The following is a 25172-nucleotide window of genomic DNA, read 5'->3' as shown; positions in this document are numbered from 1 at the left end:
CAGTGTGCCTGGGCCTATATCGCAGGACTGGCCTTAAGCTGACAACAATTGGGAAGGTGACTCAGATGGTTTATAATAAATGATGTGGGCAAAATGTGGCAAAACCATCCTGCCAGTTCAGTAAGGACTGCAGTAACGTAAGCTTTATTTTGCATCTGGCTATGTTGTATCAAAAGTGGGAGTGCTTGAGATTGATGTGTGATACCAAACATGGAATGTGTTCCTGACGATCCTCACAAGCACATGAAAGATTCATTCCAAATTATAACTTTTACAAAGAGGGATATTCTGAACTAAATATTGACCAGAAATTTAAATTGTTCTAGTAGTGGAGATAATGGTGCAGTAATACTTAGAGTCCTCCAATAATTCAACAGTATTTTGTTTTTGAAGGAATTTGGCATCTTGAACCATTTGTTTTCATTAAAATACTCTTGTGTTGCTGGTTTTGTGGTGAGTGGAAACAGTGTCATTTTACTGGGTGAAGACTAGGTAATAAGAACAGTATATCCCGTCAGCATATGCGTACAAATTGAAATCTTTGGCGTAAAGTGCTTAAACCATGTGATATGATATCTGATGTATCAGAGAAAGTTGTCATTGAACTTTTTTTTTCTTATTTCTCGACATGCATGGTCACCACATATTTAATCCTGAACTTTGTTTCTTGCCTATAGGATTCCTTAAAACGCCAGCCTAAATCACCAACAAACTTTGCTATTCCTGGCTGGGACTCAAGTGGCGTACATTGGGCTTCATCACTATCTAAACAGCAAATCCATGAACAAGAGTCCAAACGTTCTTCAGACCACAACAGAAGGAGCAGGTGCAGAGCCAGTCCTGAGCAGGAGGCTGAGGAAATGGAAGACCACTATGAGGATGTAAGGAGCGTATGTTAATAGAAACATTGATTGAAATATTAATGAGCAGGGTTTAGAGGCTGTATTATGTGCTAAGTTATAGGGGTCATGATTATTGCTTCTGCTGTACTGAAGTGCACACTAATGATTAGTTTGCATGGAACAGTAATGAGAGGTCACCTGATTTCACACTTTAAAATGACAATTAAAACTCTTGCTTCTTGTAACCTTTGACCATAATAACTTATTTAAAGCTGCTTGTTGCCACACCCACCTGCATTGCCAATGTATTACTGCACCTCAATATAGCAGCTAAGGTGACCACACATTTGCCTGAAAATTATGTTCTTTAGGCTTTAGATTTTGTTTTGCATTTAATTTCTTTTATAATTGCCAAATATGGAAGTTGGTTATTGCTACAGTTCTGTTAAAATGCCTAGGTGTACTGTTTTGTGTTAATTTTACTCAGACACCTTCAGGCTATTTACACGAACATGTCCGACCCTTCTGTTGCATAATTTTCCACTGTAATATAATTTCTGATTCTGTTCATTAAGCTTGAAACATGAGGGTAATTTAGCAATAAATTCAGATAATTCTGAAATAATGTAGCAAATGTCATAATTAGGGCACTTTATTCAACCCAAGTAAAGGAGATAATGCAGATCCTAAACTAATTGGTACAATTTTAAAGGGGCTGCAAGAACAGAGACTTTCTGGTTCATGTACACAAATCTTTGAAGGTGGTAGGACGAGTTGATCAGATTGTCCTTTTTTTAAAAAAGAAGAGCACGCAGGATTTTTGGCTTTATAAATAGAGGCATAGAATATAAAAGCCAGGAAGTTATGTTAAACCTTTTATAATTCACTGGTTAGGCCTCAGCTGGAGTATTGTGTCCAATTCTGGGTGCCACATTTTAGGAAGGATGTTTAGCCTTGGAGTGACCTTGGACAGGTACAGAGGAGATTTACTAGAATGGAATCTGGGATGTGAGGGTCTTCAGTTCTGTGGAGAGACTGGAAAAACTGGGATTGTTCTCTTTTGAGCAGAGAAGGTCATGGGGAGATTGAATAGAGATGCTCAAAATTAATGGGTTTGGATAGAGCAAATAAGGATAAATTATTTCCACTGGAAAGAGTGTCAGTTACCAGATAGCACAGGTTTAAGATAATTGGCAAAAGGAACCAGAGGAAAATGTAGTAAGGTATGATATGGAATATACTGCCTGAAAGGGTGGTGGAGGCAGATTCAATAATGACGTTTAAAAGGAAATTGGTTAACTTTTTGAATGGGAAATATTTTGCAGGGATATAGGGAAGGAGTGGGGTAGTGGGGCTAATTAGACAGCTCTTTCAAAGAGTCATCACAGGCACGATGGCCAAATGGCTGTCTTCTGTGCTGTATGATTATATTTTGTCAAAAAATCAATAAAATTCAGTATAATTTGCTGAAAGAAACTAATCCAGTCTTTAATTTCTATGCCATACGTGAATAGTTCTTGTGTTGGACATTTTTTCATTGTTCATTAAAATCCAAAACTGTATGACAAATGATTGCAGCCTGAAAATCAGCATGGGTGGTATCAGCCAATGAACCATTAATACAGTCCCATGACATTTGCCTGACTGCTATTTTAATGGCTCCAACCAGTTGCCTGATTGCAGCATTGTGACCTCTGCTACCGAAACAGAAAAACATTGTAACGGGTATACCCATCACATCCAAGTTCCCCTATAAGTCACACACGACCCTGACTTGGTCGTGTATGTTGTTGCTCCTTCATTCTAGAACTCCTTACTAAACACCAACACATGAAGACCAGCTATGAAGAGAGCCTGGATAGGCTAGGGAGGTTTTCCTTCGAGCAGAGAAGGCTGAAGGGGGGACCTGATTGAGGTATACAAAATTATAAGGGGCATAGATAGGGTAGATAGGAAGAAACTTTTTCTCTTAGCGGAGGTGTTAATAACCAGGGGGCATAAATTTAAGTTAAGGAGCAGGAGATTTAGAGGGGACTTGAGGAAAAATGTTTTCACCCAGAGGGAATTTAGAATCTGAAACACACTGCCTGAAGGGGTGTTGGAGGCAGGGACCATCACAACATTTAAGAAGTATTTAGATGAGCACTTGAAACGCCATAGCATACAAGGCTACGGGCCAAGTGCTGGAAAAAGGGATTAGAATAGATAGGTGCTTGATGGCCGGCACAGACACGATGGGCCGAAGGGCCTGTTTCTGTGCTGTATAACTCTATGACTATGACTCTGACATGAGTAGCATTACCACGAAGTCTAGATTGTTTCATGAAGGCTCACCACCGTCTTCTCAGTGCAGCCTGGAATGGGCAATAGGTGCAGCCTCACCAGTGTCAACCATATAGCAAGAACAAATAAAATAAACTCAGTCAGTCTAAGGAATGACTCTGCGTTATGCACTCAAAGTGGTACATCATTATAATGTCTGCAGTTAATAGAATGGTTAAGCACAATGTAATGTCAAACAGGAAAAAATCTACATGGTGCAGTGTGTGAGATCACCATATAACTGCCAGTCTTGGCTCAGTGGTAGCACTCTCTCTGAGTCAGAAGGTTGTGGGTTCAAGTCCCATTTCAGAGACTTGAACACTTAATCTTGGCAGGCACTGCATTGCAGTGCTGAGAGAGTGCTGCACTGCTGGAGGTACTGTCTTTTGGATGAGATGTTAAACTGAGGCCCCATCTGCCCTCTCAGGTGGAAGGTAAAGATCCTATGTTAATATTCAAAGAAGAGCAAGAGAGTGTCCTGTCAAGTACATATCCCTGAGCCACAGCTAAATTTGATTATCTAGTTATGATTACCTTACTGTTTGCAGGACCTTGCTGTGCACAAATTGGCTGCTGAATTTCATGCGTTACAATGGGGATTATATTTAAAAGTAAAGTGCTTTGAGATGTCTCGTGGTCGTGAAATGTGCCATATAAATGCAAGTATCTTCCTCCAAATAGAATTTTAAGACTTTTTTCAACTCTCTAAATTTCTTTTAATTGTTTTTTTGGTATGTCACGTTTTTTAAAACTTCAGGAACCTGTATCTAAATTTTCTGGCAGCCTGTTTGATACGGAAGAAGGTTTTCATCGAAACCGACACATGAGAGGTTTTCTGCGTGATAATCACAGGCAAACCAAGCTATCAAGTACTTCGGGCAGCAACAAACAACAGGTCTGTAAGTTGTCAAACAATGCTGGTGCTGAGAGTAGGTGTCCAGAGCGAAATGGGGGCCAAATGACACTTTTTATATCCACTGGATTCAAAGGAACTTGGACAAAGGTAACATAAAAGTCTCTTAATTATTTCACAGTTAAATGAGATTACATATTTATAGAAATAGTATTACCTTAGCCTAGTTAGCAGCTTCCTTCTCCATAAATCTTGAACTTGAGCACATAACCCAACCTGCCACTGCAGTGCATAACTGAGGGAGTGCTACATTGTCTGTGGTGCTGCTTTTGATGAGACATTAAGCCAAGAATTTATCTCCCTATTCAGGTGGCGGTGAAAGCTCTCATATTACTGGTTAAAGATGATGAGGGAGTTTTCCAGTAACCTGGCAGAGTCTGATTACCTCCCTCAGCTAACACAAACAAAAAAAAGAGATTCACTGATCATTTGTTGCTTTGGGATCTTGCTGCCTGTGAATGTATTTATCTACATGATCACAGTGACTTCAAAAAACATTCATGAGATGTAAAGTGCATTAGCACATAATGGGACCCTGATAAGCTATACATAAATTTACTTTTCTTACTGAAAGTCGTGCATATAACAGATTGTACAATACACCTGTAAGATGTATATTTGGCTGTAGCATTGAAAATAAATTAGGTGTCAGACTTTTTCTATTGGTTCAATAACCTACTTCTACGAACAAAAAGAAATCTAGCTCAGGAAATCTCCCATATTTGAACCAATCACATTGCAGAATGTACTTTTTCTAAATGGTTCAAGCCCCCATTTGCATTTCTGAACATACAGCTGTATTTGAGATAACAAAAACACACAAACGACTTCTGTAATTTCCCCCAGAATCATTAAAGCTATCCATACATTTGCCTATATAATACTCTACATTTCAAGATTACTGTTTATTTCCAGATGTGTGTCCTGCTCTGCTGGGTCTGGTTTTGAATTCTCTTTCAATCCCAGAGTAAGAAATTCCACCTGGGTTTTTGTGCTGGGGATTTCCAGCTCCCGTGGACTGATACTATGTCTGAGCATGTGATTCATTATGAGATTAGTAATTTAATCCTGCTGTGACAGAACTATAATATCCTGAGTGCACCACAACCAGCCACATTGCCAGGCAACCAAGAAATGGATCCTTCAACTAAGCTGTCACAGCACCTGTTGTGAAATTCATAGTGTGAGAGAGCAGGACACGTCATGGAGACTATTCAGTATGTGAGGGAGAGAGAGATGCATCATAGAGGTTATTTAATATGTGTGTGTGAGAGAGAGGCATCATGGAGGTTATTTCATGTTAGAGAACACACACATCATGGAGGTTATTCCATGTGTGTGAAAGAGAGAGACACACACATCATGGAAGTTATTCAATGTGAAAGAGAGACATCAGGGAGGTTATTCAATGTGAAAGAGAGACAGACACATCATGGAGGTTATTCAATGGGTGACAGAGAGACACACATCATGGAGTTTGTTCAATGTGAGACAGAGCGAGAAAGAGAGAGACATCATGGAGGTTATTCAATGGGTGAGAGAGAGAGACATATCATGGAGGTTGCTCAATGTGAGAGAGAGCGAGAAAGAGAGAGACATCATGGAGGTTATTCAATGTATGAGAGAGAGAATGCACGACATATGAAGGTTTCATCCTGCTCCTGTGGCACTTCAACACCGAGACTGTACTGTGACAATCTTTATCGCATGATAACCAGGCTGAAAATTTAAGCAACAGATTGAAAAGCACATTTTGAGTTTCATGTAGCTTAACCATTAAATAGAAAGTGATGCTGAAGATATTCTTTGTATTGTGTTTTGTTTCTGTTGCTCAGGTATTTGTCCCAGGGTGGAAAGGGATGTTCTTTAACACTGAACTTGGAGATTACAGCTGGAGTCAGCCAGCAAGGCTGGTACCATGATGAATGACTGACCAGCTCTTCAAGGTTCAGGTCATTTAGAGACTCAACAATGGTGGAAAAAACCCAACCTGGTGCAGTGCTACACTAACAACATCCTTCCCAGTGACTATATGTCCTTTGTGGAAAGTAATTAGGAGAAAAAAATATCTTTTGTTGTGATGTGAATAACTGGGAAAGGATGGTTTGGGGAAAAAGGAAAGAAAAATGAATAGAAGTACTTGTATGTTAAGCAAATATTTCAGATCCACTGATGCAGACAAAGTGCAAAAATGTAAAATAATGTGAATAGCTGAGGTTAAAAGAGTTTGGGGAGGGAAAAACAATATAACTTACACTTGAGCAAAGTTTTATAAAGTGGGAAGTAGATACCATCACAAATATTATACATGAGGCATGTCCCTTTCAGGATTAGTTAGCTAGTTAGCTTTAGGTGAGTTCCTTCAATGGCAGTAGGGACAATATACTCACAAGCAGAGTTTCACTTATTTAATGTTTAATGTTCCAAAGAAGGTGAAGTGATTACAAATCAAGCAAACCTGATTCAGGGAACCGAGGTCCAATGAGCATAGTTGTTTGACCTCAAACTTGCTGGCTTGAATTCAAATCCCATCACAATCATTGGTTTATACACTTTTCTTGACTTATATATATAAAAAAATCACTTTGACATGCCCTTATAATGCATGCAACTACCTCTCTAAGCCATGACATGGATATATGGGACAAAGGGGTAACATACTACTCATTGAGATACACCCTCCCACAAAGATGGCCACTCATACTGGGTATAGCTCCCTGAGTGCTCAGTACCTCACTCAAGTAAAGCAAGTATCAACGCATTACAGTGCTTTAAGAAGGAGTTGACAAGTTGGTGAAGAGGAGCAATTTTGGACATATTAGGGGTATGAGTTAGTTAAGTTTGTCTGATGATGCACCACTGATGAAACTTTTGACTCACCCAGGAATTAGCATTCCTGGTGGTTGGGGAGGGTTGTGTACAAAGTTGCACTGTCCGGTTACTGGGGTGGATACAAATTGGTCTAATGGTCTTTCCTCTCTCCCTCACTTACATTTGTCCATATTTGTTCTCTCTGGCATTGACAGTGACTTTGACCAGTCTATTGGATGTTCTAACCTAACATTCACACACTGGCTTTCGAGCGGTTGGGAGAAAAATCTCTGAATTTGTTTTTCTTTCTGGGCAAACTGTAGCCACTGGTATTGCAGCAGATGAGGCATTTAGCTGCAAGTGTATAAACTCTTCACAAAAATACATTACCAAAATCAGTGCTAGTTCTGATTATGTTCTCTTTTTGTTTTAAAAGCTCAATATCACAGTGTGCAGCCAGATGGGAAGTTTGGGGATCAGCATTGCTGGAGGAAAAGGGTCGTCTTCATATAAAATGAATGATGAAGTAAGTTTTTATAATTTAAGCGTGATTGAAAATCATAATGTTGATTGACTTGCCATCAAGGAGAAAATGTTTACTCTTGATGGTGAATTTTGCAAGAAAGTTTTGGATGAACGATATTACTAGCAAAGCAGAAATATGTTGTGTTATGTAGCTGGTTACTCAAAAATATTCCACCTTATCAACTGCATTTCCACAGCACATTTCTAGTGCCCTGGAGTGGAACTGCAGGAGAATCATTAACTCGCACCCATGAATCATTGTATGGGCATGTTAGCAGATAGTGTATGACTGGAATAGATGGAAATTCAGCTGAGCTGTTTGAGGTCCGCTTATTGATATTTTAGACGAGATATTTGGAAACCTACTGTTTCACAGATGTAGAAGTGATCAGCTCCCCACTTGTGCTAGACTCTGAACTTCAAATCAAAGTCCAAGTTAGTTTTAGTTTTCCATCTACGTGGCTCAATTTTTGAAGTATTTCATTTTCTCGCCCTAGCCAGGTCTGCCTGCATCATTTACCCTTGTTCATTGGAGAAATTTGGTAGGGGACATGTACCCAGACCTGTTTGAAGTGACTGGGAGGTAACATGTAAGATTAGGGTGAATGGCAGTGGTGGTAGTAAAACTTCCCAGGCCTCTTGACAGGAGCATTGTCAAACAAATGTCTGAGTCTCTCACACTCATGAAATAAACCTATCAGCAGTCTTCCTTTACTCTGACATCCCAATAATTGTTGCTTTTCTGTGTGTGTATCTGTCCAGTTGACTTTCTGTTTTTTTTATCACACATCTTATCTGGGCCTGCCCAAAGATTATGGATGCATGGAGGGACAGCAGTGATCTTTTTATTTCTACATTGTTGTTTAGAGTTGACAACACACTCTTTTCGTTCTCAGGCTTCCAACTGGTCTGGAAAAATTTCTTCTGGCAAAATAATTTGTCTCTGGTATTTTCTAATTTTTTGACAGCAACTTTTCCCTCTAGCCTGTGGTACTTTTAATAGTTTTATATTAAAAACACAGTAAATTCAAACTATTGCAATTTTCTCTCTTAAAAGACTGAGGAAATCTATGCAAATTATATACTTCCTACCTGCCACTCAAAAAAAAAAATGTTCAGTCTGCATCTGTTCATTTTTATCTTTCTATTATAGATTTTCAGTCTGCATGGGAATTCTGTTCTAGTCTTTTATGACACTGGTTTTCCAGGTATTTGCACAGGACACTACTGCTAACCTTTTAATTGACTCTTTGTTCCTTCCTCCATTACTTAACCGTGGGTCAATGTCTTAATGTCCATGGTAGCAAATTGGGTGAGCCTGGGAGTTAAATGGTGCTTGTGCGGAGATTATACATTTAATTGAAATAAACTGGTTAACAGCTGCATTTAAATGGCCGAGAAATGTCGTACAAACGCTTCAAGTGTTCATCCATTGATATCAGCAACAGTAATTTTTAGGTTCTAATGTCTTATGGCACAATTTGGAATAACTCAAGCTGAGTATTGAAGCTGTCAGACAAGGATAATTCAGCAATTACTCTGAGCATCATGTTGCATCTCTCTTGTATAAATTATGTAGTTCTGTTACGGAGGTTTATTTTATTGCTCCATTTCCAAATAGCCTTATTTCCCTATTCCTAGATGTATGGGGTTTCATTCATCAGTATTTATATTGGATTCAATGGCCCTGAATTTCTTGAGTTTCTCTTGCTCCACCACCATATCTTCACCAGACTTCGCTCATTGAAGACAAAGTTATGACGGTGGAACGGGAGCAACTCTGAAGAAATTCCTGGCCAATTTCTTCCAGAAATGCTAATTCAAGAAATATCTTTTTCTTAACAATGCATTCTAATATTTAGTCAGTTTGCCTTAGAAATTGGATTGCACCCAAATAAGGGCACATGCTGAGGTTGGAACTTAATGAGGCTTGCTGCAGTACTAGGCAAATTGGTCTGCCAACCTCATTGGTATGTTACTGTTGAGCTGTGGGCACAAGTTGTGGCCACAGACTCTGACTGAGGACCTATGGAGAGTCTGGGGATGTAGGTGATGGGTAGCGGGGTTAGCAGTGGCTGTTGGTGGCCTACGCTTTTAATGTGAAACCAGCAGGAGCGAGCAGCCTCCAGTGATCCCTTTAAGGACTGCTGGTTAGGCTGCTTGTACACCAGGGCAAACAGATTTCTGGTTTGGATTGTAAAACAGCTGTTCGACCTCTTATTAGCATATTCAAAGGATCTAATGGCCGTTTTAGGCGACCACCAGGGGCACCTCTTACAGTACCCAAACCAATATGATGTTGGACATTTCCAATGTTGTTTAGTCGCAGGAGATTGGCTCCCTAAATTAAGCTCAACTGCTTTCTGTGGTAGCGAATTCCACAGGCTCACCACTCTCTGGGTGAAGAAATTTCTCCTCATCTCAGTCCTGAAAGGTTTACCCATATGCTTAGACTATGACCCCTGGTTCTGAACTCCCCCACCATCAGGAACATCCTTCCTGTATCTACCCTGTCAAGCTCTGTTAGAATTTTATAGGTTTCTATGAGATCCCCCCTCACTCTTCTGAACTCCAGCGAATATAATCCTAACCGACTCAATCTCTCCTCATACGTCAGTCCCACCATCCTAGGAATCAGTCTGGTAAACCTTTGCTGCACTCCCTCTATAGCAAGAACATCCTTCCTCAGATAAGGAGACCAAAACTGCACACAATATTCCAGGTGTGGCCTCACCAAGGCCCTGTATAATTGCAGCAAGACATCCCTGCACCTGTACTTGAATCCTCTCGCTATGAAGGCCAACATACCATTTGCCTTTTTTACCACCTGTTGGATCTGCATGCTTACCTTCAGCGACTGGTGTATGAAAACACCCAGGTCTCACTGCATATTTCCCCCTCTCAGTTTATAGCCTTTCAGATAATAATCTGCCTTCCTGTTTTTGCTACCAAAGTGGATAACCTCACATTTATTCACATTATACTGCATCTGCCATGCATTAGCCCACTCACTCAACTTGTCCAAATCACCTTGAAGCCTCTCTGCATCCTCCTCACAACTCACCCTCCCACCCAGTTTTGTGTCATCTGCAAATTTGGAGATATTACATTTAGTTCTCTCATCTAAATCATTAATGTATATTGTGAATAGCTGGGGTCCTAGCACCGATCCCTGCGGTACCCCACTAGTCACTGCCTGCCATTCGGAAAAAGACCCATTTATCCCTACTCTTTGTTTCCTATCCACCAACCAATTTTCTATCCATCGCAATACACTACCCCCAATCCCATGCGCTTTAATTTTACATGCTAATCTCTTATGTGGGACTTTGTCGAAAGCCTTCTGAAAGTCCAAATAAACCACATCCACTGGCTCCCCCTCATCAACCCTACTAGCTACATCCTCGAAGAATTCTAGTAGATTTGTCAAGCATGATTTCCCTTTTGTAAATCCATGCTGACTCTGTCCGATTCTACCACTGTTCTCTAAGTGCTCTGCTATAAAATCTTTTATAATGGACTCTAGAATTTTCCCCACTACTGACGTCAGGCTGACTGGTCTATAATTCCCTGCTTTCTCTCTACCTCCCTTTTTAAATAGTGAGGTTATATTAGCTACCCTCCAATCTGTAGGAACTGTTCCAGAGTCTATAGAATCTTGGAAGATGACCACCAATGTATCCACTATTTCTAGGGCCACTTCCTTAAGTACTCTGGGATGCATACCATCAGGTCCTGGGGATTTATCGGGTTTCAATCACAGTAATTTCCCCAACACCATTTCTCTACTAATATTGATTTCTTTCCGTTCCTCTCTCTCACTAAGCCTTGTGTTCCCCAACATTTCTGGTATATTTGTGTCCTCCTTTGTGAAGACAGAACCAAAGTGTGTATTTAGTTGGTCAGCCATTTCTTTATTCCCCATAATAAATTCCCCTGTTTCTGACTGGAAGGGACCGACATTTGACTTCACCAATCTTTTTCTCTTCACATACTTATAGCAACTTTAACAGTCAGTTTTTATGTTCCCCGCAAGCTTACTCTTGTACTCTATTTTCCCCTTCTTAATCAATCCCTTGGTCCACCTTTGCTGAATTCTAAACTGCTCCCAATCCTCAGGTCTGTTGTTTTTCCTGGCAAATTTATATGCCTCTTCCTTGGTTCTAATGCTATCTCTAATTTCCTTTGAAAGCCATGGTTTGGCTACCTTTCCCATTTTACATTTGCGCCAGACAGGGATAAACAATTGTTGCAGTTCATCCATGTGCTCTTTAAATGTTTGCCATTGCCTATCCACCGTCACCCCTTTAAGTAACGTTTCGCAACCTGTCATGGCCAACTCATGCCTCATACCTTCGTAGCATCCTTTACTAAGATTCAGGACCCTTGTCTCAGAATCAACTACGTCGCTCTCCATCTTGATGAAGAATTCTATCTCATTATGGTCGCTGGTCCCCAAGGGGTCTCGCACCACTAGATTGTCAATTAATCCTCTCTCATTACACAATACCAAGTTTAGGATGGCCTATTCTCTAGTTGGTTCCTCAACGTGTTGGTCCAAAAATCCATCCCGTATACACTCCAAGAATTCCTCCTCTACGGTATTGTGATTAATTTGATTTGTCCAATCAATATGCAGATTAAAATCACCCATAATTACAGATGTTCCTTTATCGCATGCATCTCTAATTTCCTGTTTAATGCCATTCCCAACATCACCACTACAGTTTGGGGGTCTATATACAACCCCCACTAACGTTTTTTGTCCCTTAGTGTTTGTCAGCTCTACCCATACATATTCCACATCATCAGAGCTAATATCTTTCCTCACTATTGCTTTAATTTCCTCTTTAACCAGCAATGCAACTCCACCACCTTTTGCTTTTTGTCTGTCCTTCCTAAATATTGAATATCGGGGGAGGCGGTGGCGTAGTGGTATTGTCACTGGACTAGTAACCCAGAGACCCAGGGTATTGCTCTGGGGACATGGGTTCAAATCCCACCACAGCAGAAAGTGGGATTTGAGTTCAATTAATAAATCTGGAATTAAAAAGCTAGTCTAACGATGGCCATGAAACCATTGTTGATTGTTGTAAAAACCCATCTGGATCACTAATGTCCTTTAGGGAAGGAAATCTGCTGTCCTTACCTGGTCTGGCCTACATGTTACTCCAGACCCACAGTAATGTGGTTGACTCTTATGTGCCCTCTGAAATGGCCTAGCAAGCCACTCAGTTGTATTTAACCGCTACGAAGTCAATAAAAAGGAACTCCCTTCCTAACAACACTGTGGTTGTACCTACCCCACATGAACTGCAGCGGTTCAAGAAGGCAGCTCACCACCACCTTCTCAAGGGCAATTAGGGATGGGCAATAAATGCTGGCCTGGCCAGCGATGCCCACATCCCGTGAATGAATAAAATAAAAAATCCCTGGATGTTCATTTCCCATCCCTGGTCACCTTGCAGCCATGTCTCCGTAATCCTGACTATATTATAGCCGTTTACGTCTATTTGCGTGGTTTATTCATCCACTTTATTGCGAATGCTCCGTGCGTTAAGGCACAAACCATTGTCGATTGTTGTAATGTCCTTCAGGGACTTCGCTTATCTTTTTAACATTACTTGTCCCCTTCCCACTGTTTTTCACTGTGGCGCTGTTTGATTCTGGCCCTTGATTTCTCTGCCTATCACCTTTCTTATTCTCCTTACTGTCTTTTGTTCTTGTCTTTGATCTCCCCCTCCTTTGATTCCTTGCAAAGGTTCCCATCCCCCTGCCATTTTAGTTTAAACCCTCCCGAACCACTCCAGCAAATACTCCCCCGAGGACATCAGTCCCGGTCCTGCCCAGGTGTAACCCGTCCAGTTTATACTGGTCCCATCTCCCCCAGAACCGGTCGCAATGTCCCAGGAATCTAAAACCCTCCCCCTCACACCATCTCTTCAGCCACATATTCATCCAATATATCCTGCTATTTCTACTCTGACTAGCAGGTGGCACTGGTAGTAATCCTGAGATCACTACCTTTGAGGTCCTACTTTTCAACTTACTTCCTAACTCCCTATATTCTGCTTTTAGGACCTCATCCTTTTTTTTTTTACCTACATCGTTTGCACCAATGTGTACCACGACCACTGGCTGTTCACTCTCCCCCTTCAGAATGTCCTGTAACCGCTCTGAGACATCCTTGATCCTAGCACCAGGGAGGCAACATACCATCCTGGAGTCTCTTCTGTGGCCATAGAAATGCCTATCTATTCCCCTTACAATTGAATCCCCTATAACTATTGCATTCCCATGCTTTTTACTCCTCCCCTGTGCAGCAGAGCCAACCGTGGTGCAACGAATTGGGCTGCTGCTGCTTTCCCCTTCAAGGTCATTCCCCCCAACAGTATCCAAAGCAGTATATCTGTTTTGCAGGGGAATAGCCACAGGAGATTCTTGAACTGCCTGCCTAGTCGTCTTGCTCTGCCTGGTGGTCACCCATTCCCTTCCTGCCTGTGGGGTCTGAGCCTGCGGTGTGACCACCTCTCTATACATGCTATCCACGATATTTTCCACCTCGTGGATGCTCCACAGTGTCCCCAGCAGCCGCTCCAGCTCCGAAACCTGGGCTTCCAGGAGCTGCAGCTGGAGACACTTCCTGCACACATGCTGGTCCTGGGCACTGGAATTGTTCCCGGCTTCCGACATGGAGCACGAGGAGCACACCACGGCTTTGAGCTCTCCTGCCATGACTTAGCCCTTTAAATTAAATTAAATCTTCTGGAAGATCTTAATGTCTAATAATATCAATTAATATCAATATCAGGAGGCAATCAATGGCATGGACTCTGTTGTATATTGTTGCTACTAGGAGATAGGTTTGATTCCTCTAGCTAGTAGAGATTACTGAGTCTTTGTAAGGTTTTGAACAATATCTCATTTATTACATTTCAGGAAATATTTACACTTTTAAGGAGGTCTAACTCACTGCTGACATGATGCTGTTTCTCCTTCTTGGGTCTCTACCACATGTGATCTCTAACATCATCACAGTGGGAGGTGTTACTCACACTGTACCAAAGATTAACCCTTTCAGACCCTTATACTACAGACCCATTGGGCAAAATGGCTTCCTTCTGTGTTGTTATTACTCTGTGATGGAATCTTGTGCTAAATGCTCAGCAACACCTCTGAAGTTGAGAATTGGACAGAATGCATTGCTTTAGAATAAAGCTGGCTCCATGTCTTCTTAAGTAAAAACTGGAAAGACACAGCAGCTCTGTCAGCATCTGAAAAGAGAAGCCTAACGTGGGCAGGTAGAGAACTGTTGTTAGGACTTTTACATGAAACATAAACCTCTGGTTATGTATGAGGACCTTTGTTATTGTTACAGAAGCATTGGCTAACAATTTTAATATTTCTCTTGAAAAAGGTTTACTGTATAAAATATTTATCACTTATAGTTTCAAGATGTGAATGGAGAGCAAATTCAGGAACAGTCCTGGAAGTTAAAATTCATTTAAACAAATAAAAAAGACAATTAAATTTGTTCAGGAACCTGGTTCCGATTTCCATCGTCAAAATCCTCAGTATTTAAAAATAGTTTGCGAGCTGATTTTGGTAACACTATTATTGAAAATACTAGAAACCTTGCATGAAGGCTCACATAAAGAGAAAGATATGCTTGATGATGATAGATGTCTGTGCAGTGTGGGGGTATACACTTGAGTTCTGACTTTCCAATGTCCCACTGGCAGCAAGAAGCTTCAGTTGGTCTGAGTATGCTGTCAAGGACTCAGTATGCAGGCTTGATTCGCTGTGCATCGCATTTTATAGCAAAGAAAACACAAGTTTCTTTGAAATATGCTAATTACAGTAATCAGATCCCACAATGAATGCCACATTACTCAGGTGAACTTTGCCCCTGGAGCTGTTCATCCAAATGTAAAATGGGCACATTGGCTGTTGAGGTTTGATTTTTAAAGTTAGCTTTCTCTTGGAAAAATTGATAACTAATCATATATCATTTTTCACTGATCATACATGTAAAGTTAGATTCTGCTCCTTGCATTGGTTTCTGGTGCTGCAATGGGCACTATTTTTGCAGGGTGTATTCCTGTTTCTGTTTTTGCTATTTCGATTGAAGTTGCAGCAAACAAAGGGCTGAATATGGGAATTCCTTAAGGAATTTCCATATCAGTCCACAATTTAGATGAGGAAGGTGAATTCTTGAGAGGGCATCAAATGCAGACTCAATGACTGAGGTATCAGTGCCCTCAGTGACCCAGCCCATGTATTTATTGACCACCAACCCTGCAACCAGGGCAAGTCTGTGGCCATTTGTCTCAGCTGCTTCAACTTCACTAAAGAGACTGTCGCAGTTAAGCCACCGAGTCCAGGCTGACGGGCACACAACTTCTACCGCAGGGATATCTCTCTAGCTGTGAAAGTTACCACAACAGTAAGCTTTTACACTGCTGGATCCTTCCAAGCCAGCGCAGGGGATATCTGCCAGGTTAGCCAGTCTGCAATCATGAATGTATCAAGAAAATGGCAGACGTGATTTTAACTCTCTGCAAGGGGTTGGGTTTTTAATGGGTTAAAATCGAGCCCTATATTTTCATCACTTTCTCTTTGGGAACAATGCATCAACCAGATAGTACGCTAGCAGGTTGCTGTCAGTGCAGGACACATTAGATGAGACCTTTGTAATGACGAGGTGCGGAGGGAGTCTCCGGCTCCCTTTTCGCCTCCCCCCCCACCTCCCCTTCGCCCCTTCTCTGGTTTGACCACAACAGGTTTATCCATTGTTTAACACAGTGATTGAACTTACCTCAGTAAGCGCTTGCTCCTTTTCCTCTAATATAATTGCCATAGAACCAATCAGACAGGTTTTCTTGAGTTTAAACAAGAAAGATGCAAGTTTATTGACCTGATCACTCTAAACCGGTTAAGATTAATGAAAATAGGCTACGCATCCACGCCCACATTCATATAAGAGCCACACCTACAAATAGATTACTAAGGGAAAAACAGGTTTGGGTGGTTGGAGTAGAGTCTGTAATAAATGGAATTTAAACACAGTTCAGTCATCCCAGAATTCTTAATTGAAATTGTGGTCCTGATGTCCACATCTTTGTGGAGTTTTGACCAATCAAACTGCTGTCTTATGCTGGCTTTGGTCTTTCGTATACCTGCATGTACAGCCACTGTAGTCTCATGGGCCCTTCTCAGTATTTCTCTCCGATACCTCTGCGGCATCACTAACTGGTGAACTACTGTCTACTCCTTGCTCACAGGTCTGTGAGGAGAACTCCATTTCCTCATTAGTGCCTCATTCTTTAAATAGTTGCAATCAGAGACTCCCTCTGCTTCACTTTCAGACTGGGCAGCCTGTGCTAACTCTCGCAATACTGGGTCGGCTTGCTGAGCCTCACCTAGGGAAAATCCATTTAATTCATTCCCGGTCTCCTAACTTTCCAAATAAAGTCTCAGACAGACAGACCTCATGGTCATCTGCCTGCAGTGCTAATTCACTCTCCTCTGGGGGAGTTGATGTGATCATGGCCTGATCCATTACACATTCAGGGAAACTGCAGGGGACCATCTCCTGTCACTGCCCTGTCTCTCTGACCTCCTGCGGTCTTTCTTTCACTACTGGGGAGGCTACCACCTTCACCCCTGCCAGATCATTACCTAGGAGCAGGTCAACCCTGTCCACAGGCAAACTAGGGACAATCGCTATGGTCACTGGTCCTGAAACTAGGTCACACTCCAGCTGCACCCGGTGTACAGGTAAAGGCGTACACTGCCCTCCAATACCATTCGCCACCATTCTGGTGTTCACTGGACTCTCTGGGGGAAAGATCAGGCCTTTTCCCAGTAAAAGGGATCTAGTGGCCCCTGTGTCCCTGTGAATTACTATGGGCTTGCTTGCCCCACTCGAGGGGTATGGGGTTACTTTCCCTTCAGACACAAAACCCTGATAACCTTCAGGAATTCTGTTAAATTTTCCTGCACTTGCAGCCGTAAGCTTCCTGAGTCTCACTATTACTGCAGTTAAAGCCACAGCTTGTTCTGCTATGCTTTCCATCAGGGTCCTTTCTCCTTCACTGAGCAGGTGCACCCTGATTTAACCCGCTGCTCCTCTACATGGGTCTTTATGGAGAGTGGGAGAGAGTGTTTAAATTCCTCTGACAGAATTACTTCCCTGAGATTCTCATAACTGAGCTGTACCTTAAAAGCCCTCAGCCACTGGTCAAAAGCCAGCTGCTTACTTCTTTCAAACTCCAGATAAGTTTGATTAGCTTGCTTCTTGAGGGTTCTATACTTTTGGCGATAGGCTTCGGGTACTAATTCATATGCCCTGAGGATAGCATTTTTTGTCGGTTCATAAGTGGATGATCTCTCATCTGGCAACAGGGAATAAGCCTCATGCGCTTTTCCAGTTAGCTTTCTCTGTAGTAAAAGAGACTAGGACTCAGCTGGCCATTTTATCTGCCTTGCCGATTTCTCAAAGGACAAAAATCTTATACATTTTCCTCATTGAATTTTGGAATTAGTTGAGCTAGTTTTAACAATTCTGTCGCCATCCCTGAATTACGCTCCTCCATATTGGCCATGCTTTCACTGGGGTTACTCTGTCACCCCTAGTTAACTCAAGCTGCTTCAGCTCTCTTTCTTCGCATTCCTTCTGAAATATTCTTTCTCTCTCTCTCTCCCTCTCTCTCTCGTTCCTTCTCCTGTCTTTCTCTCTCTCTCTCTGCTCTGTTTCTTTCTCTTCACATTCCTTCCGGAAGGCACACTCTTTTTCCCTCTCCTGTCTCTCTCTTTCTCTAATTCAAGTTTCCTTTGTTCCAATTGTATCTTTGCTAGCAGTACCCTGTCTGGGTCTGCTTCTAACACTGTTACTGCTCCTTCAGATTCAAGGGAAAAACAGTTGGCCATTCATGTTAGGAGTTCCGACTTCCTAGCCTTGCCACGTACAGTGATCCCACACTGCTCAGCCATTTTCCTCAACTCCTCCATAGACAGTGCTTTTAACTTATCGCAGTTACTTCACCCTGTCTCAGGGAGCTACTAGCTTCAGTTGCAGATATGCCAGTATTCAATCACACATCACCACAAGAAAACCTGTATTGAAATCTTGCTTTTTTGTTGATTGGGAACAATTTGGCTTCCCACTTCCAATTTCTCTCGTTTGTCTGTGGGTCAATTCCGGATGCTAGCCCCTACATTTCTGTTACGACCCAGTGAGAAAGTTGTCTAGGGGTCCCTCTTAGCCTTCACCTGGTCTTACCACAGCAGGGTTTAATTTTAAACATCATGTTTTTAGCCCCCCCCAATGGTGAATCCTTGTTCACTGCTTTCCACTTATAAGGCAAAGAAACCAGCACTAACAGGTTTTCTTACGTTGAAATTTATTAAACTTAAACTGGAACTCTAACTCGGTTAAAGCCTATGGATACATGACACGCCCATGCTAGCATGCATACGCGATACACACAAGCAAATAGAGATAGAGAAGAGCAGAAGAAAAATAAAGTGGAAGCATTTTTGTTATGGTTCTTCAAGCTCACTGTGGAGTCCTTGATTGTAGGTAGATCTTGCTTTTTGTTGGGGCCCTGTATTATTCTTAAACCTTGTTTGCTGTGGGAGACTTTTCTCTCTTGGGGTTCATGTGTCTTCAGTGGATTCAGAGTCTTGTGAGAAAGCAATGGGAGCAGACAAGAGAGATCTTCTCAGTCCAGGAGCAAACAGTCTTTCTGTGTTCAAATTGTTTGTACAATTCAGAAAACTGCAGGTTGCCAAGCAGTTTAGTCATGTGACTAACTGGTCTGACCACATCTTGGATTGTATCACCTTAGCAGCCTCTGGAATGCTACTCTTGCACACAATACCTGGTGATCAAGGTCCATTGTGGGTTGAATGTGTCAGGGAATGGTCCTGAGTCCTTCCAAGCATCGTCAGTTAATATTCAAATATCTTTTCCAGCCACGGCTGATCTGTTTAACAAGTGCTTTCTTCACTCCAGTAACAGTTTAAAATCAATGTTCATGACAAAATTAATGTCTTGGCAGGTGAGGGCCTAGCATGACACAGACTTGCTTGTGTCCTAGTTGTTGATTGCAGGGGTCTGCAGACTTTGCTTTACCAGTTGCAGCTGAGGCTTCTCTGGATCTCCACTGGAGAGAGGGAGGGAGAGAGAGCGAGCTGTTCCCTTGATCGATTTCAGTTACAGGCTGCCTTCTGAGTCAATCTCCCAGAGTTGCACAAGCAGTCACATGGCATGACTGCCTTTTTGTGTTTTAATGAGCTTCTTCTGGAATTTTCTCTGAAATTCAAGGCTCTCCCCTCAGGTTGCCCAGACATACTTGATGCGTTGTTGGCTCTTTCAAAGTCAATGGGTGTCGATGGCTCTTGACGACCACATTGACAATGTCATCTCAGATAATTGAGTCAGAGAGCACCCCATTGTTCTGGTTAGGCTGAGTCAATCATGTTTGTCTCCAGTCTAATCCTTTGGTTTTCACATGCAAATGTTCACGGCCATCTTGGCCACTAGCTGTTCTTTTTAATAAGTTATTTGTAACAATTTCCAGTAAAAGTCTCAGGCAAAGTTCCAATCGATGAAATTAATATTTCCCATTTGGCATGTGGGGTTTTTGTAACACCTTACGTTGGTATCAGGCTTTCCTCACATTAACCCCACAACCAACATCAACAATAAAGCCTCATTTAATTAATATTCAGCTGGCTTCTGACCACAGAAATTCAAATAGATGTCCATTATCTGAGAAGCACTTTCATTATACAGCCGTCATGCTGCCAGCATTGCTTGAAGACACATGTATACTGATGAATGGCGGCTGTGCTCTGCAACAGTGATGGCTGACTCCACGAAGAAACTCCTTAACAGTTGTGGAATGTCAACACTGTGAGACAAATATCTCAACCAGAATTATCCTAAAGCAGAGCAACAGATTCCTAAAATAAAACTTCTGTTGTTTGGACAGTTCAGGTGGGGTGCAAAAAGGAGTAAGCATTCAGCAGAATGAAGAAGTGCAGAACTGGAAGAAGCATAGGTGCAGCCTGAAAGATTGGTGGAGCAAATGCTCATTGATCACTGCTTTTAGTGATTCCCAGCCTCTGCTCAAGTATTGCAGCTGAATGAACCCTCTTACTGTGGACCTACAAACAATATGCTGAACCTTAAACTGCCAGCTTGCACCATGCTCCCATCTTTTCCTGCCTAAACATGGTCCTTCCCAGCAAAAGCTGTCTGCAGACGAGCAGAAATAAAATACCTGAAATTTATTAGATGATATTTACCTAACAAAAAACTTCTGGTGCCCACCACTGCACTTCCCTTTGGTAAACCTATAAGGAGTTTTTCTCCTATCTAAACCACTACATCTAAATGCTCACTAAGATGTGGAGCCAGATTCTCGGTAAATTGAAGCCAATTGTAGTGTCTCTATATCCACCACGGCTGAGATCAGAACAGACTGGTGATCAGACATGAAACTTTCCTGCTTTGCATAGTTTGAGACTTCTTCTAATGGACTGTGTAATATGTGTTGGCAAGGCCTCTATTTTAATAACTCCTGATAGAGGTAACTAATCAGAAATTCCAAAATGAAGACATTGAACTTACTCCCTAATCTAGGTATGATTGAGTGTAAGAAGCTGATGAAACTAGAATCCAGAGAGAAATTTCAAACAACTGTAAGATCCTGCTTGGGAGCGGCTGCTGGGTATCGACGTGTTGTTTGCTGCTTTTGTGAGATGAGGGAGATAGAAAAGGGTTTTGTATTTTCAGAAAAAGACCTCTAATCTTCATTGCCTTAAGATGTTCAAAATGTTTCCCACAGCTACAGCATGTAATTGTAGTCTGATTCAAAGTTATCTAACTTCTGATTTCAAAACAAGACTAATTAATGTAACAAATAATGATTCAGAGTGTTGTTTGTGCCAGGGAATCTTCATTTCAAAAGTATCGAAGGGGGGCCCTGCTGATCTTGCTGGTGTACAAGTTGGAGACATGATACTGGAGGTAAGTTTGTGAAACTCCTTGTAACCAATTCAGATTGACCCCTTTCCATTAGTAGCAGAATTTGAGAAATACTGCTGATCTCTGTGTTTACATCCCTGTCGGAATAAAATCAAGACACTCCGGCAAAGATGAAGGAAAACAAAGACTGCCATTTATCTTGCGCTTTTTACAACCTCAGAATATCCCAAAGCATTTGACAGCCATTGAAGTAATTCTCAAGTGTAGTTACTATTGTAACGTAGGAAATGTGGCAGCCAATGTGTGCACAGCAAAGTCCCACACACACCAATGTGATAATAACCAGGTAATGATCATTCAAAGGGTTGTGAATCTAAGGAATTTTCTATCCCAGAGAGCTGTGGTGCTCAGTCATTGAGTATATTCAAGATAGGGATCAATGGATTTTTGGATATTCAGGAATATCAGAATAATGTGGGAAGATGGCATTGAAGTAGAAGATCAAAAATGATTCAAGCCTGCTCTGCCTATTAGTCTACTCCAGCTCCTATTTCTTAATGATCTGTTGTAATGATGGTTGAGGGATAAATATTAGCCAGAACACTGGGGAGAACTCTTCTCTTCAAAACAGCAACATGGGTCCTTTTATGTCCACAGGAAGGAAAATAGGGACTCTATTTAACGTTTCATCTAAAAGACAACATCTCCAATGATGCAGCATTTACTCGGTACTGCTTTGGATTGATGACCTAGAATTCATGCTCAAGCCTCTGCTGTGGGACTTGAACCCATAAACTTCTGACTCGGTGGTGAATAGTATTACCACTGAGCCACAGTTAACACAAGGTGTTAATTAGCTCATTTTAGACAAAAGAAGGAGCACTTTCAAAAGGCTGAGCGAGCTTGGTTTGATTAAAGAGGTGGGAAGCGTTCTCAACTGAAAAGTGGAAACTTTTAAATGACCCAACGGTCCTTTTCCAGAGTATAGACAATATTGATCCAGGTAGTGAAGAATTCCAATACCAGGGACACATGTTTAAGTAGTAGGAACCTAGGAATAAGGAGGGAAGTCAGGCAAAGGGCAAGGGATTTGTGGAATAAGACTTGAAGTGAACAGTGCCAATCAGTTCAAGAAAGAACTACATATGTTAATGGAGAAAGGAGGATTGAGATATATGAGGAGGGGATAAGTGGGGCTTTGATCAGTTTAAAGGGACAGCACCTATCCCTGAGCATCTCTCTACTTGTAATGTCGCTCATCGCTCTGCTCATATTCAGAAAGAATTGAAAGTTTTTAACACCTTCCTGGCAGGACATGTCAGCACAAGTGCAGGAAGTGTTTTCTCATTGTTCAGAGTGCCTCATATGTGTAGGATAGGGTAGGTTAGCTTCAGATGAAAGAAAAGCTAAGCTCGTAGCTTGCCTTGATGGTTCTCACTGCCAAGCTTTCAAGGTGTTGCTGGTTGTATTGAATTGAACACAGCATAAAGAAAACATTTCAGCCCTTGGGCCATTTTGCTTGCAATCCTTGAAATGTGGCTCTTCAAATTTTGGTTGACCCAGTTAAATAATATTCAAATTAGTTAAATATCCATCAAATAATGTTCAAAAGGTGCTTAAAGGAAAACCAAACTGAGAACATGTTTGCTGTGAGAGTTCCTGCCTTCACACAACTACCAAATCATTCTCACATAATACTCTGTAGCAAACTTTAAATACTGTTACACCTTGCTTTTGGCCCAGAACAAAATTTGACACACAGCTGTTATCTCTCATACATGGAATGTGCCATTTATTCTAGCTACATTTTGTGAGACAACACCCAAGTGCAACTAATTTGTAATGAGCCACAGGCAGTTTAATATATCAAAAAAAAAAACCCTCAAACTGCTGTGTGCTAGCTCTCCTTGCCAGCAAACTATAACACCTGTAGTCATGGCAATATCCTTGTAGTAACTGCCACTAAGCATTGTGGAATGTTAATAGTGCAAATAAAAACCTTTGTTGTTGCTACACGGCTGATTTGCAGAAAAGAAAATGCTTGCATAATCCATATGGAACTCAACATCAGCTGCAAAGTAAAATTGAACCAAAGAAACCTGCAGCGAGATCACATTGTAATAACAAGCATGCACGCACAGATCTTTGCTGCCTCTACTTTAAGGTTTAATCATCAACTTGTAATGTCACATCTACTGGACTGACATCTGCCCCCAAGTATCCCGGGTTGTTAATTCACACTACTTCATATTGCTGTCATTTAACATTTTCCACACAAAAGTCAAGCACTGTTATTTTTTAACTGGAATGTTGCAAGTGAAGCTGTTGAAAATTGTTTATTCAACAAGTAAGGAAACCTGTAGAATTCAATTGTGATACTTTGACATCGCCAGTTCCCCAGGTCTCCTGAATTGTTGGAATAAGTATGGTGGGGGATGGTTGCTCTGGTAACCAGGCAGGTGTTGCCTCCCGAATAGCACAGTGAGGCTCAGCGGCCTGAATCATCTTTGGTCATGCCTCTTAAGCACGCAGCCATGGAGCTGCGAGTGCTGAATGGTGCTTCAAGGCAGCCGGCTGGCCACAGAAGCTGGGTAATTGACCAATTCCTACTCTAAGCTTGCTGACGGTACAAACCTGGGGAATTAGAGAGAAAGGGCCCTGAGGGGAGCCACACAGAGACTGGATGTAGGCTGGGGTATTTTTGTGGGACCTGGAAGAACACTCCTCCTCCTTATGATCACTGTGGTCCCTTTAAGGACAGCGGTGAGGCTGTTCTACACTACAGATCAATGGGTGGGGCATTAACGTGTGTTATCAATTGGTCCACAAGGTTCATATTGGCGTTGTAGGACCTCCGTTCAAATAAGGTTCCCACAGGATTGCTGGATGCCTGTTTCAAGGTCCGTCCAATGCAATTTCAGAAGGATGTGATCCTTGCCAATTTTTGTGCAGCTGCTTCTCTGTTCTTGCCAGGAAGTGGGGTGGAGAGCAGACAAAGGTTGGCCCAATTGTATTTAATAATGTAATTTTCACTGTCCTCTTGTTACAGGATCTTCCAAAATGGATAATAATAAATGTCAACAAAATCTTTGTCTTTGCAGGTCAATGGAATAAGTCTACAAAATGTTACCCATCATGAAGCAGTGAGTGCCCTGAGGAATGCTGGCAGTGTGATTAAGATACTGATTTTGAGGGACCAGGCAGTGACAATTGACAGCACAGTTACCTCCAGCTCAAACAGTGGTGAAGCAGATGCCATTCGCCCTCATCAGACTGAACGGTCCTGCTTTACAAGCCAGCCAGCTGCCAGCAACGAGCAACCAGAATTAGGGGATGTTTTTCTTGAAGGAAAGATGACAACTACGTGCAACGGAAATAGCCTGGTAAGTAAAGCTCATGCATTGAACTAATTTTGACCTAAGCCAGTTTCTCCACTTCCCATTTCAGTTTTCTTCCCTTGTCCTCATCTCCTGAAGATTTGTTGAGTACAGCTAAATGAGTAGAGACAGCCCTTACCATCGACACATGTGAAAGTAGAGGGTGTAATATCCTCACACATGGGGATCATTGGATCGTAATCGAAACTTCTTAGCTTGAAGGTGTTGAGGACAATTTTAGAGAGCATTACATTCAACAGTGAAATCAGACAATTCAAAGATTGAATTTCTGCCTTTCTGGGTTATATGGTTCAGGGTCACATGACCTTGACCCATCAGGGAAACCAGAATTGGTGAGTGCAGGAAAGAGAGGAGCTCAATAT

General features: G+C 41.7%; 1 pseudogene; it reads left to right on the top strand.

The window, feature by feature from the left end:
• The first annotated feature begins 683 nt into the window (after positions 1 to 683).
• LOC137352174 (uncharacterized) overlaps positions 684 to 25172 on the top strand; it is a 296154-nt pseudogene continuing 271665 nt past the window's right edge.

This window comes from Heterodontus francisci, chromosome 3, assembly GCF_036365525.1.
Source record: "Heterodontus francisci isolate sHetFra1 chromosome 3, sHetFra1.hap1, whole genome shotgun sequence".
NCBI classification, from domain to species: domain Eukaryota; kingdom Metazoa; phylum Chordata; class Chondrichthyes; order Heterodontiformes; family Heterodontidae; genus Heterodontus; species Heterodontus francisci.
The sequence above is the reverse complement of the archived record's forward strand: the minus strand, read 5'-3'. Positions and strand labels throughout refer to the sequence as shown.